At 36.8% G+C, this 13,279-nt stretch overlaps 1 protein-coding gene across 3 annotated transcripts in view; it reads left to right on the forward strand.

Annotated features, from left to right (window-relative positions):
- NR6A1 (nuclear receptor subfamily 6, group A, member 1) overlaps positions 1 to 13,279 on the forward strand; it is a 348,076-nt gene that overhangs the window by 901 nt on the left and 333,896 nt on the right. The gene's annotated exons all lie outside the window — the stretch shown is intronic.

A 13,279-nucleotide genomic window follows, 5' to 3' on the forward strand; every position in this document is an offset into this window, starting at 1 on the left:
CTCGGCGTCGAGCGGGTCCCTCCTCTCTCCGCGGACGCTCCCTTCTCTTCCTGCCTGGCGGCGCCACACCCTCGGACCCCTTCATTCTCCGCCCTTCACCTTTCTCGAGCACTTTCCGCCTCTCCTTTGCGGCAGCTCGAGTCCCCAGAGCCGCCCGGCCCTGTGCGGCCCCCTGTCCCTAGGTCCCCCTCTGCACCGCTTTTTGCGGAGCTCCTTGAGCCCCCTGCAGACCCAGGCTTGCTCGGCGCCTGCGCCCCATCCCCCCACCTTCCCGCGCGCCGACCACCTTCTCCCGCGACCTCCGCCCCGATCCTTAGCGCTCTCGGGGCTCCAGCGGGTCTAGGGACCCGGGACACCTGCCTCTTGCGTTCTCCCTTTCCCCGATTCTCTCTCACTTGTCTTCCTCTGCCTCGGTCGGATGTAGAACCCCCCCAGCCCCAGGAATTCCTCACCTGGCCCGGCCCGCAATCCGGTTCTCCCCCTACCCCCCACGTCCGGGCTGAGTCCTCAGGTCCCCGGCGACCACCGGCCACCGCTCCCTCCCTGGCGGGGTGTTTTATTTGTATCTGTTTGATATTTCCCCCCTAGGTGTTTGCTGCGGAATGTTTTTATTGGTAACGTGTAAGGAGCTTTTGTGAGGTCGTAAAAGGTGAACTTTTGAACTTGGAAAGCGCCCTGGAGCAATTAGCGCAGGCGATAGCCCCGGGAGGCCTGCATTACAAAGGGTGCTCGGACTGGCCGGCAAACGCTCGGCGGCAAACCCGATTTATTTATTTATTTGCCCTGCCTTCCACCTTTCACATCTCCTCATTTCCGAATAAAGGGCAGGCTCTCGAAGATCCGTGCCTCCTCCCCTCTCTGCGCCATAAACTCGCAGTTCTCTAAAAGATGAGGACCGAGCAGTGTCTAACAAGTAACAGATTTCAAATTGAATGCAAACACCCCGGACAGTTAGAAGGCACTAAAAATTAACTGCTTCAGCAAGACGTTTCTAAGTCAGGATAGTGACCAGGCAGGTGGGGAAAGTAACCTGAACATAGGTCATTTAAGGATTCGGTTGTTGAATGAGTAAGTTGCATCAGAAGGAGAAATCGGGGTGGACCATGTCTTTATTTACCAAATAAATGTTGATTCAGTTGATCTGGTATTTTTCTCATTTAAGAAAAAAAATGTATTTAGAAAAAAGGCTGGGTTAGTTTCATTTGATGTTGCTGACCAAATAATAATGTTTTCAGAACTCTTCTTTTAAAAGTTGTTTATGATTTGCGGTGACTGCAGTCTGGAGGGTGTCTTTGGAGACTAGTTTCTGTGAACATGTTTGAGATCAATTAAAAACTGTCACAAAGGAGAAAGCTAGAATTCACTTCGAGTATCAAGATACACTATCAGGAACAAATAATTTCTGTAATACTAATGACTTTTAAAGCAAGGATACGTAGTGATTTGGTTGGTTTATTAATGTGTGATCTAAAATCCGATTTAAAATTTACCATGCTAATATTTTACTAAGCTCCAAATCTGTTTTATAGTTTGTTAATCATAATAATCTTCTCATGTGTGGCTGTTTCCTCTGCATACCTGTACATAACACAAAGATGAATTTTACAGTAGACATTACCTTCAGTTCTGCTTGAGAATAATAATATAAAGAATACCTGTTTATTCATTATTTACTATTAGTTACTCATTGTACTTTTTAAAAACTCAGAGATAATTTTAACTCTTAAATAAAATTTCTCAGTCTCATTTCCTGAACATGTCAGAAACATTTGAAAGAATGATAACAAGCATTAGGCTTTTAGGCATTTACATTTACATATTACATTTACATTACTTTAGTATTACTAATACTTTGTTTTTGTTGATAACATAATGTAAATTCTTGACAGTTTAGAAGAAAACATACCCTAAACTTGTAAGATTTTTTCTCCAATGTAAAAATTAGCATTGTGTAAGTTTTAGATTTTGTTTGCTCTTATGAGCAGAGCTTGCTCACACAAGAATTATAAAAAAATTAGCTGACATGAAATTTTTATCTACTTCCTAATTAATGTTTTTCTTTAAAGTAAATAAAATTCTTAATTAGCCTGACTTTTTATATTGGAGACAGATTTTTATCTTCTATTAAATATTTGCCATATTAGGTCATCTTTTGCTTTATAACATGATGAAATATACTGGAGATAGAATTTTACAAATGCCTTCCTACCAGAAACACCATTGATGTCAGATTTGCTGTTGTGTGCCATCAAAACTATGCCATCATATTCTGAGATACTGATTTTCCAACCCTTTAAAACAGACTTACAGAGTTTCTCTTACAGAGTTTCAAAGGAAGATGAATGACTTAAAACATATGCTGAATATTGAATTTAAGTCAAAGGAAAGTTATAAACTATTTTAGAAGCTAGCTTTGTGTAGAAATTATATTTTAGAATAAAGGGAGAAAGTTCAAGAAATAGTATTTTTTTTTTCTGCTGTGACCATACTATCTAAATATTTATTCCTGAAATTAGCATTTTTCCTGATAATTTTAACTCATCAGTTTTGTGACTTGAAGTAACAATGTGTTACTTCAGAATGTTCTACTTCCAATTTAAAAGAAAACATACTATAGTACTATGGTTCTTTAGAACAAATAGTGCAGTTAGTGTATTACCTATTCTAAAGAACATTGAAAGGCAATCATGAACAAATTAACTTGTAATTTTTAATAACTCAAGTGGGAGATGACTCTCAGATATAAATTGAATTTTTTTTGCTCAGCCTTTTAGTGCATGTAGTCACAATCTATTGAAAACATTCTGTAGTTATCAATATAATCTATAAGTCATTCTGATATCTTTAGCAAAATTGTGTGTGTACGTACATGCACTAGCATGTGAAAAGAAGTTAGATGTGAGGAAAGGAAGGGAAAAAGAAATCTCTGGTAAATTTCTTAAAATATGCTCAAATCATGCATTTCTATAATTTCTTGGTTTCTCAAAATTTTTCCCCTTTCCCAGTGCTATCAGGCTATAGTAGGAAATGGACTTGATAAAATAATTTTAGGATAGTGGAATATGATGGGTAGAAATTTCAGTTGCTACTACTGTTTTGGTTAGAAAGGTTTATATTGTGTTTCTTGCTTGTGTCTTGAGAACATTGACTTTACTAGTGTTTTGGGGCTTGGGGCTGTGGCTAATAAGTTTTATCTGGCATTGAGATAGTTGCTTTGCTTTGCAACTTTCTTGGTATGTATTGAGTAAGTAGATCTATTAATGAATTATGCTCAAATGGCAAGTTCTTCTGGATTGTAAGGTCTTGAGGACTTTGAATTTTTTTTTTTTATTCTTTCGCTTACTTTTTTGTTTCCAGAGTAAATACTTCTCTGCTCAGAGCTCTGTCCTTCCCCTGCCCCACTTTAAATAGCTTGAAAATGAAATTTGGAGAGAAGCTTTTAAGAGTAAATTTTACATTTATATTGCAGGACAGTTAAAATGCCTTAATTTATTTGAGTTAGATTCTGGTAATTTTGTCTGTGAAAAGAAGTCAGTCTTAGGCAAATCAGTGGATAAGCAAGGTTATATTTTAGCAAAGAAAATGCTCTTGAAACAGTTTAAGCTGTGCTGATTAATAGCCCACATAAGTAGCAGTCTCATATTGTGTACTCAGTTCTTTGTAATGCTTTGAAAGTATTTACAAAATCAGCAAGTTGTGAAGAAAAAAGTTTTCTTACGATTTTTTGTCTTAGATTAATTTTATAAAAAAGATTTTCCCAGCTCAGGTAACTACTACTGTGGATGCCTTTGATTAATATCTATAGAGTTCAAAAATACAGAATTCTTGAAGGTGGATAGGAAGAAAATAGTTCTGCTGGTATTCAACTTTTAATTCCTGTTAAAACAGAAATTTCAGATTTAGTTGAGCTTAAGTTTGTATTTTACAAAAAATAATAAAAAATTTTGTAGCTTTGGAATACATTTCTAAACTCCAACCCAGTCTTGGTTTATTGCTTGTTTCCAGAATGTCAGAAATAAGGCTCAAGTTAATGAAAAATTACAAGAAAAATTGTGAGATTTTGAACTACTATTCAGTGTTTTAGAAGTAACTTTAAAGAACTTAATTCAAAAAAGTAAAACACTTCCTGCTTTCCTTAGTGCTCTATTCTTCGTTACCTGCTATTTAATAGCAGCCTATATAGAACAGTTTCTCAAGTAAAAAAATTTTTTACCACTGGTTACATTTGCTTAAGTAAGACTCTAGTAGTGTAACCCGGTAATTCTAATTAACAGTGATTTAGGTTGAGAGCAAACCAGGATTTCCTCAGCTGGCTGCTGGGGAGTTGAATTGCTTTTTTCTCCACCCCTAGCCGCACGGAATCTTTTGATCCCCAAACTACAGTGGTTGTCATTTGAGAAAGCAAACTGAAAGAAAATAAGTTGTGAAAATAGCCAACTTTAAGTTTTAGTTTGCGAGTTTTGTTGTTGGGGTGTGGAGCGGGCAAGAAATTATTGCGTTCCTTAGATTTTTGTCTGGGAGAAATTGGAAAGAACACTTGTGTTTATGTAGAAAAAAGTTCCGCATTTCGCTACAATTGCATTTACTGTTTAAAAAAGGGAGCTGTTATAGCAGTGGCCATTTCTATTTGAAAAGAACCTAAATATAAATATAAATTGACAGATTTAAGTGTTTTGAATGTTTTTAGGTATAGTTGTGGGGGAAGAGGAATTAACTTTCATGCAATGAGAAAATTTTCTTTCACATAACAATTTGAGGTTCTTCATCAGCGTTGTAAAGTAAATTTGAGTAGAGAATCGTAAGTTCTTATACTAAATTTTTAAACTCAAACTCTTATTAAGAATAAACTTTAAAGAATATCTTCAAATTCTGAGGTCTTTGGATACTAATTGTAAACTCTATACCCTTAATTTGTTTACACCAAAGAAGCTATTCAAGCATAAACCACAGATGGCAGTATTTTTCTGTTTTTGAATCTATTCTTTAAGTTGGTGTCAGTTCTGTGGGCACTGTTGATAAGTCAGCTGGCAGGTGTAGTGTTTCCAGAACCAATTCCCTGGGCAGCAACATGTAATGTATTCGGGGGAAACAAATCCGGCATTTGATTTGAAGATATACTCCGTGGGTGGTTTGAGACAGAAGAGTGAATTCTCTCCCAGAGTCTGAGTGAGAAATTTTTATAAAAATAACTTGGTAACTGTGATAGAATTGTTATAGTAATAAACTAGGGGAAAATTTGAACTATAGTATTTTTTTAAGAAAGTATCTTTAACATAGATACTTCCATACACTGTTTTCATTGGTAATAATTTTGAATTAATTAAATATTGTCTTTAAGAAGTGCAGTTCTGAAAGAAAAAAATGCACAACAAAATCCTTCGTGTGGGAATATTTAACCTTGGGCTTTTTATTTCTAACTCTTCATAATTATGTGATGTTAAAGTATTATAGTTCATAGAATTATTAAGTTTTAGATCTGGCTTAAAATGTTTAGGTCTGTGAATGGATTCTGCTCACTCTTCCAATCTATCGTTTGAATGTCAAAACTTATGTGTTCTTTCCCCCCCTAAAAATACATATTGAAAAAGCATAACTGATAAACAGAATATTTTTATTTCTTTTTTTTTAGAATATTTTTATTTCTATGATAGTTTACCTATGACATTTCCTTTGAGCTCAATGAAAACAGGTAGTTTAGGACCAGAAATAGTAATCTATACCAGAACTATGAACAGACATAGTGAAGGGGAATAGCATAACTTATATCAAGGTTTTATTGTAAAGTTAAATTCATTGACTGATTTTAATTCTGGAGCTATAATCACCTTCGAAGAAGTTAATTCATTCTTGACCATTTACATTCACTTCTTTTGCTTTATCGGATCAGTTACATTTTTTTTATCATGGTTAACTCACCTTATAACTTTATAAAATGAATAATCAGTGAGGTTTGAATGAAGAACGCAGTTTGGATTGCATTAGTTTTTACTCAGTTTTATTAGTTGGTTGATGCTTCATTATTGACATGTTTGTTTCAGGCCTATTCCGTTTGTTGAGTCTAAATTAGTGATTTTGGACTTTTTGGGGTCCTTAATAAATTTTAAGATTAAAATAAATTCAAAGACCGTGCAGACAAAAATCTCTAGAAACCAACTTAAATGTGTGAGATGATGGTGAGTTCACTAGATTCAGTTGTTAATAATTTGTTAATTTGAGATTTTTAAAATTTTTATAACCGCTGGCTTTTATTGAAAATTATTCCATATCAGTTTACGTTTTCTTGGCTTAAATGGAACATTTTCATCCTCACTGACTTAATTGATAAGGCTTTTGTTACAGGCTATGCTAAACCTGTTGTTACTTAGCTATTAATTATCCTGTGGCTGTTTCCCAAAGAACCACTTTCTTTTCCAATAGTAGACTTATAATTATGGAAATAAATCTGACAACATAAACTTAATTTCTTAATGCGAGTCATTGCTGTAAAAATAATGAAATAATTGTGAAAGATAAAATTAAAAATTTCTGCTAGTTATAGCTTGTTTGCTTTCATTAGGCATATTTAGCTTTCCTTGAATTTTCTGAAGTTGTCCTTTTGTAGGTTGATTTATTTTTAACCTTGGTCTCACTGAGATAATAAAATTTGTAGGAGAAACATCTCCACTTCTGATCTAAAAATACTTTTTTTTAGTGTGAGGAACATTTTAGCATAAGTCAATTAAATTTTGTGTTGTTAAATTATTATTGTTTCTCCTTAGATTACTTGCTAGGTAGAAGAACTCTAGTGAGCTCCCGGCCTAAAGAATGTCAAGGACCAATTTGAATAACAATAAGGAGTTACTGAAACAGAATTTAAGATGAAACTTGTAATGAAATAATCTGTGAAATAAGTGTCTTGAGAACTCTGTGACTGTCTTGATGTTCTTTAGATTTCAAATAATATGCCTTTTTAGGAATTTTTTTTGTGTTTTGTAAGGTTTACAGCTTAGTCATAAGAAAAATAGAAAACCTTTTTTAGTACTTGGATTTTATTTCAAGTTTAAAAGAAACTTTCAAAGTTCATTTTCCTCATTAAATAAAACAGCTTTAATTACTAACCCTGATACCTGCTGTAGTTTTAGATTTGTTTTCTTTTCTCTTTATTCTTGTACTCTTGAAATCTAACCTGTCAGGAGATTTCCTCTTTAGCTTTGCAGTCCTTCCCCCAACTTGCTTTTTTAGCAGCATAATAAACCACCTGGGGAGAACTCCTCATTGACATCCATTTACAGGGCTTTGTTTTTTCGAAATGGCAGTAGTAGTCCTAGCTTGGGAGGAAGCATTTTGGTTAGATTGTGGGAGAAGGCTAGAGCAGTGTTGGCGGTACAAAAATCACAGTTCCATGATTTTGTAATTGCTCTGAACTTTAGTTTACTTGTTTAAAAATAAAGGTAGCATAGTTAACAAAACATGTTTATATATATGAACTAATTTTATTTTTAGAGCCCTATGGAAATTGAGTTCTATTATTTACAGGTGAGAAAATTGATGTACAGAGAGAGAAAATCCAAGATATCTCCAAAGTAACAATATTATTAATTTGTTCTTTCACTTTAATCTCTCCCATTTCCAAAGCCAACTTTAGGGTTTTTTTTAGGATTAGTGACAAGCTCTACAAAATGCCAAGCATAGGGTCTCACCCAAAGCAGACACAGGAGGTTATTAAGGTCACACTTATGGCTGTTGAGTAGGCCCAGAATTTAACTCATGGAGATTAAAATGAATTCCTCTTAAGTTGATTGCAGTGGCAGGTTTTTTTGATCAATATTGCCACACATTTTCCCCCATTGCCCCTCTGTGTGGACTTGTAACATTTGGTTCTCTGCTGAGGGCATTAACTGTGTCATTCAAGGACTCTTGGAGCTTAGAGAATTGCAATGATCCACTCTTTGAGTTGCAAGTGACTTTTTTGTTCCTCTTTGGCTTGAATTAGTGATTGACAAGAGAGCACTTTTGCTTAATCAAGGCCCTAAGGAAAGTAGAGACTTCTCTGTATCTGCTGCACCAGGCACAGGGAATTAATGTTTCACTAATGTTGAATGAATGAAAAAAGGTTAGTCAGGAATATGAATCAGAATCCATTGAATTTCTTGTCCTTTACTAATAGAGAAAATAAACAAAAGGACAGGGAATGCACTTTTCATCTCTTAAGAAAATTTAGACTAGTATCTAAATCATGAAATATGTTGAAGCTCAGTCCAAGGTTTGATGGACCCTACTGGAACCAGAATATCATTTCCTTTTGAAAAGAGCTGTCTTTGTGACTAAACCTGTTGCTATTGAGTCAGTTCTGACTCATTATGACCCTCCATGTAGGCTATAAATCTTTAGAGAAGTAAACTATCCATCTTCTCCCCAAACGGCTAGTTTCAGATTGCCAACTTTTCAGTCATAAGCCCGATACTACCAAATGAAGATGAGGTGATGAATGAACTCATACTTCCTTGACTGTTTTAGGGAATCCAGATTAGGAAAAAAGATCTTTTGTCCCCTTTGAGAAGAACCCTGGTGGTGCATTGGTTAAATTTGCTGCTGCTAACCAAAGGGTGGGTTGACTGAATTAACCAGCTCCTCTGAGGGAGAAAGATGTGGCAAATCTGGTTCTGTAAAGATGTATAGCATTGCAAACTCTGGGATAGTTCTGCTTTGTCCTTCAGTAGAATCATTGGCAGTGATATTTGGTTTTGATTCTCTTTTAAAAAGTTCTGTAAATTTTATTTGTGTCTAAAAAAACCTGGAGAGAATAAATGCATGAAGCCCTTTGAAATGAGAGTCCAGAGTTCGTAAAATGGAATTATTTATAAGCAGAGAGGGGATATAAAAAAGATGAGAAAAAGCATAGGCATTGTAGATTAATGATTGCCAAGGGCCAGGGAAATAGAGCTGAACCTCTGGCAGGTTTTTCTGGAGGTATACAAAGGCTCTAAATTCATGGAAAGACATGCCTGTTTTCTTCTGTGGAGCAGCTGGAGGATTCATACCATGTGCCTTTGAATTGGCAGTACAACTCCTTACCATTAAGCCACCTGAGCTAACTTGTATCATTTCATAGGTTTGGGAACAATGTAATTTGAATAGGAATGGACTTCAGAGAGGAGACTTAAGAGTTACAAAGAAGAGTTGATAGACATAGGTTATGCCTACATTGTGGTTTTTAGCTCTTATCAAAAAAGTTATGTCTTTCTGAGCTCACTTATAAAAAAAAAGAGGCTGACTTAGATACTCTCTAAAGGAATTTTCCATCTTTATGAATTTGAGTAATAGGAAGTAGCAATTTAAGAAGGCCTAGCCAAAAGCAAATAGCTATTGTACTCTGGGTTAATTTTAATTTCAGATATTAGAGTCATCCCACTTAAGAACATTTATACTTCTATTTTCTCAATTTTAATTTTAAAGCACCTATTCCAGTCACTTCTGGCAGTTCTCTGTTGATGTACTGTTTCAGTCATTTTTGGATAATCTTCAGTAGAATCTTGCTTGCATGTGAAATCAGTGATACTGTTCTGTAGTTTCCACACTCAATTTGTCGCCCTTCTTTGGGATGGGAACAAATATAGACCTCTTCCAGTCAGTTGGCCAAGTGGTTGTTCTCCAGATTTCTTTCTTTCTTATTCTTTTTTTTTTTTCTTTCTTGTTCTCCAGATTTCTTGGCACAACTTGGTGAGCACATCCACGGCAGCATCTGTTAGCTGAAATATGTCAACTGGTATACCATCTATTCCGGGGGCCTTATTTTTTGCTATTTCCTTGAAAGCAGCTTGAACTTCTGCCTCCATCACCATAGGCTCTGGCTCAGATGCTATTTCATTAAATTCTTCTGTATCTGCCAATTCCTTTCGATACATTGACTCAGTATATTCCCTCTATCTTCTTTTGAATACCTCCTGGATCATTTAACAATCTGCCTAAAGCATCCTTGATTGTAGCAACTCGAGGTTTGTATTTGTTCTTCAGTTCCTTGAGCTTAAGAAATGCTAAACGAGTTTGGCCCTTTTGATTTTCCGACTCTAGCTCCTCGCACATTTCATTGTAGTATTTTGCTTTGTCATTCCGTGCTGCCTTTTGGAATCTTCTGTTCAGCTCTTTAGTGTCTTGGATTCTTCCTCTTGCTATGGCTTCTCTACGTTCCAGTGCAATCTTCTGAGTTTCTTCTGACATCCATTTTGGTCTTTTCTTCCTCTTCTGTCTTTGTAATGACCGCCTGCACTCTTCCTGGAAGATACATTTAACATCCTCCCACAACTCATCTGGTCTTTGCTCATTAGTGTTCAGGGCCTCGTGGTACTAGGGATATTGTAGCTGATGTTAGATGGATCTTAGCTGGAAGCAGAGAATACCAGAAGAATGTCTTATCTGTGTTTCATTGATTATGCAAAGGCATTTGACTGAGTGGATCATAACAAACTGTGGCTGACTCTGAGAAGAATGGGAATCCCAGAACATTTAATCGTGCTAATGTGAAACCTATACTTGGACCAGGAGGCAGTTGTCAGAACAGAGCAGGGCAACACTGCATGGTTCAAAATTGGGAAGGGTGTATGCCAGGGATATGTCCTGTCTCCATACCTTTTCAACATGTATGCAGAGCAAATTATCCGAGAGGCTGGGCTCTGTGAGGAGACGCGTGGCATTAGGATTGGTGGACGATCTATCAACAATCTGCGTTATGCAGATGACACAACCCTGCTTGCTTAAACTGAGGAGGACCTCATGTACTTACTGCAGAGGGTCAGGGACTGCAGCCTTCAATATGGACTGAGGCTCAATGTCAGGAAGACAAAAATTCTTACCACTGGACCAATCAGTAGCATCAGGATGGATGGTGAAGAGATTGAGATTGTTCACAGCTTCAGTCTGCTTGGCTCCATGGTCAACACTCTTGGCACCAGTAGCCAGGAAATACAAAACCGTATTGTGATGGGAAAGTGTGCGGTTAGGGACCTCTCTAAAGTACTCAAGAGCAACGGTGTCTCTCTGGAGACTAAGGTGCGCCTGATACAGGCCATGGTTTTTGCAATCACTTGTTGTGCATCAGAGAGTTGGACAATGACTAGGGAGGATAGAAGGAGAATTGACGCCTTTGAGCTGTGGTGCTGGAGAAGAGTACCATGGACTGCCAAGAAAACAAACAGATTCATCGTAGAGAGGGTTAAACCAGGCTGCTCCTTGGAGGCAAGGATTCTGGGACTTCGCCTGACGTACTTTGGACATGTTGTAAGGAGAGACAGGTCTTTAGAGAGGGACATCATGCTGGGCAGAGTGGAGGGACAGCGCAGGAGGGGAAGACCCTCTATGAGGTGGATTGATTCAGTGACTGGGGTAATCGGGCTGGGTGTGTCAGAGGCAATGAGATTGGCACAGGATAGAGCAGGGTTTAGGGCTGTTGTACATAGGGTCGCTATGAGTCACAAATGACTCGATGGCACATAATAAGAACAACAACAACATTCCAGTCACTGGATTGGCTCTTTTTAATTTATATTATTAATACATTAATGTTAGGAACATTTGGAAACACATATTTTTTAAACATGATGCCTTTTCAGAGTCAAATTTATAAGTTCAAAGAGTTTTCCCATCATTCATGTGAAGATTTTTGTCTGCAAAACTCTTTCAGCACTCAGAAGAGCCATTCATATCTAAGATAAATGTTCTGCATTTGAGGATTATGATTTTTATTAAGAAAAATTGCAAAACAGAAGAACCTCTTTTGATGCTGTTGGTCTGTAAAACGGAACCCAGAAGAATGGGGCAGCAGTGTTTGGAGAGGAGTTAAAAGGGAGAGGGTAGCAGGGGACCTGTGGTTGAAATATTCATCAGTCATTTTACTGGCATGAAACTGATCAACCTTTTAAATTATCTAATGTGGGAAATTAGTTTTTTTTCCCCACCAAAAAAAAGAGATATTCCTTCTCATTGAATCTCAAAGATAGTTGGGCTGCCTGAAATTCAGAGCTAATTGATTGTAAGCAGTTTTGGGGTGGGGGGGGATACTACCGTACCGTGAGGGGAGGGGGAAAAGCATTTAACTTGAAAATTTCTTATGTAGGGTGATTTTTTTAAAAAAGTAAGTTTGAGTCTGAACAGCATGCCCAATAATAAACAGTTACTGAGAACTTGTAGGCAATATTGTGTATGAAATAATTTATTTCCAAAGTTAGTTTCAGGAGTATATAAGGCTCTTAGCTGAGGAATACTGTGCTCCCAGTGCCTTGTTTGGAAAGCTTATTTAGAGTATCGGGGGACACAGTTGGAAGTGCTTGCTTACAATTATAATCAATATAATCAAGCCAAATGAGATTTAAATTATTATGATTTCTCAACACCTGCACTTGAATTACCTGAGGTCTTTTAAGAATTAAATTGTTCTTAATGATCTCATGTTTGTAGAACTAAAAATGTATGGTCATTTTATAAAAATTGGAAGATGAAAGAAAAATTGCCTCTAATCTTCCCTCTTAGAACTTTTAAAAAAACATTGTTTTATTTTATTATTATTGTATGTGTGTGCCATGAAATCGAATCTGACTGGTACAGGTCCCTCCTTCAGCGGAGAATCTGGTGGATTCAAACTGCACACCTCTGGGATTGCAGTGCAGCGTCTTGCCACTAGGCCACCAGAGCTCCACTTCTAAATAACTTTTAACATTTCATTTCATTTCCTCCTAGACTTTCTTCAGATGTGTGTGTGCATCATTATGCATTTATTTGTTTAAGCTTTTTCTCACATTAATAAACTTGTTTAAAATGAATATCTTTAAAACTTATAAGAATTCTATGACAGCGCGTTATTTTTCATTTGTGGACATTTAGATAGATTTTAGTTACTTAATGATACAAGTAAGGGTGCCCAGGCCCATTTTTGCACTTACTTTTGTTTTGCCATTTTTTGGGGGACAGATTTTTAGAAGATCTATACCCCAATGTTAGTGTTAATGTACCTTTATTAATAGCTTCAGTTACATCGAGATACCTGTGTCTAAAACTCAAGTATATTACTATTTGTGTTGCCTGGTGCTTGAAATAGAATGCAAAACTATTTAGTATGTATTTGTAAGTTGTTGTTGTTGTTGTTGTTATGTGCCATTGAGTCACTTGAGACTCATAGTGACCCTGTGTACAACAGCCCTAAACTAGGCTCTGTCCAGTGCAAGTCGCACTGTCTCTGATACACCCATCCTAATTACCCCAGTCACTGAATCAATCCACCTCATAGAGGGCCTTCCCCTACTGTGCCGTC

The sequence above is a fragment of the Elephantulus edwardii genome, unplaced genomic scaffold, assembly GCF_000299155.1.
Source record: "Elephantulus edwardii isolate Elephantulus edwardi_28Jun2011 unplaced genomic scaffold, EleEdw1.0 scaffold00116, whole genome shotgun sequence".
Lineage (NCBI taxonomy): Eukaryota > Metazoa > Chordata > Mammalia > Macroscelidea > Macroscelididae > Elephantulus > Elephantulus edwardii.